At 50.9% G+C, this 1,978-nt stretch overlaps 1 pseudogene; it reads right to left on the bottom strand.

Moving 5' to 3' along the window:
* Positions 1–754: 754 nt before the first annotated feature.
* Positions 755–1,324, bottom strand: LOC104513597 (annotated as a pseudogene).
* Positions 1,325–1,978: the final 654 nt, after the last annotated feature.

Genomic DNA, 1,978 nt, shown 5'->3' with positions numbered 1-1,978 from the left:
CCTGCACTGAGCTGGTGCTTGCAGAAATAGGTTTGTCTTGGTCATTTATTTCCCTGCTGCCACCTGGAAGCACAGAGCTGCTCCTTTGCTCTTGTCCAGGGATGTCCTTGCCCACAGGCTACATTAGACCCCCCTGTCCACAAGCAAATTAGAACCTTTCCTTAATGGCTGTGTCCATGTTGGCCTGCTGGCCACTCCTGCCCCCTCCCTGTGCTCCCCACAGGGTCTCAAACTGGCAGTGCTGCTCTGCAGAGTAAGTGGGCTGTGGTGTCTGAAAGTCATGCAGAAGCAATCCCACGCACATCCATATGGATCATTCAACATCTCCAGGGAGACTGGGAACCCCCAGGCAAGGGGTCAGCCCAGTCCCATTCCCTAACACATCAACAGATGTCCTTCTCTCCTGAGCCCACAGAGAACCCAGGCAAATCAACATGGCCTCCTAAGAGCAATTTCTTCAGCCTGACCGCAGCCCTGGAGGAAGAGCCCAACTTGCAGACACTGATCCTGAGGAAATCCTCTTTTATTGCAGAGATGTGACATGGGAGGCTAGCTGAGCTGTTGTGCCCGGCTGGTGGAAAGGCCTCTGGGTCAGTCAGGATGGCTTCCTGCCCCTGGTGAAGCAGAGGGGATGCAGACAACTCTGGACAAACATGGTTAGGATAGATAAAATGCCCAAAACACAGGAGGTTTCAGAAGTGAATTTGAATCACTTCAGAGTGACATGGACAGGTTTATTCTGCTGAGGGTCTATTCACAAAATAAGCTTCTTCAACTTGTCTATAAGATCCTTGTTTCTCATGCTGTAGATGAGGGAGTTGACTGCCGGAGGCACCCCTGAGTACAGAATTGCCACCAGCATATCCAGAGATGGCAATGAGATGGAGGGAGGCTTCAGGTAGGAAAAAATGGCAGTTCTGATGAACAGGGCGACCACAACCAGGTGAGGGAGGAACGTGGAAAAGGCTTTGTGTTGTCTCTGCTCAAAGGGGATACTCAGCACGGCCGTAAAGATCCCAGCATAGGATAACACAATGAAAACAAAACACCCGAAGTCCACAGAAATACTAAATACAATAATCCAAACTTCCCTGAGGGATACAACTGAGCACGAGAGCTTGAGGATCTGAGGGATTTCACAGAAGAACTGGCCCACAGCATTGCCCTGGCAGAGTGGCAGTGAAAATGTATTGGCCGTGTGCAGCAAAGCATTGAGAAACCCACTGCCCCTGGCAGCTCCTGACATTTGGGCACAAGCTTTGCTGCCCAGGAGGGTTCAGTAATGCAAGGGTTTACGGATGACAATGTAGCGGTCACAGGTCATGACTGTGAGAAAGAAATACTCCACTGAACTGAAAAAAGATGAAAAGAAAGACCTGGACAGCACATCCTGAATAGGAGATGGCCCTGGTATGCCAGAGTGCATTGGCCATGGCTTTGAGTACAGTGGTGAAGATAGAACCCACATTGAGGAGGGAAGAGGTACATGGGGGTGTGGAGGCAGTGGTCACAGGCTATGGTGGTGATGATGAGGCTGTTGCCCAGGAGGGCAGCCAGATAGATGACCAGGAAGAGACACAAGTGTAAGATCTGCAGCTCCCATGCATCCGTGAATGCCAGGAGAAGGAACTCAGTGGTAGAGCTGTTGTTGTACAGTTATTATCTCTAGGCATTGGGACCTGTGGAAAGAGGAATAGTCACTGATGAGTAGGACTAGTTATTTCTGAGCTGAGCCAAAGCCATGTCTGACTGGCCGTCCCCTTCCTACACACCCCAGCCCCTCATTTCCCTTTTCTGAGAGACACCTTGTTCAGCTCCTTGGCTGAATCTCTGGTTGTTGCTGGTTGAATGTGCGGTGAGAAGGTGGGCCACTGCTCACTGGCTGCCGAGCTGTCAGCCATGCTCTACAGCAGGGAGTTCATGGGAACTGGGGAATCAGGAGCCAGTCCTCATGTTCAACTTTGTGATGTAACACCAC

Source organism: Eurypyga helias, unplaced genomic scaffold (assembly GCF_000690775.1).
Source record: "Eurypyga helias isolate BGI_N326 unplaced genomic scaffold, ASM69077v1 scaffold10758, whole genome shotgun sequence".
Classification (NCBI taxonomy): Eukaryota; Metazoa; Chordata; class Aves; order Eurypygiformes; family Eurypygidae; genus Eurypyga; species Eurypyga helias.
Note: the sequence above shows the minus strand (reverse complement) of the source record. Positions and strands in the feature narration are given on the sequence as shown.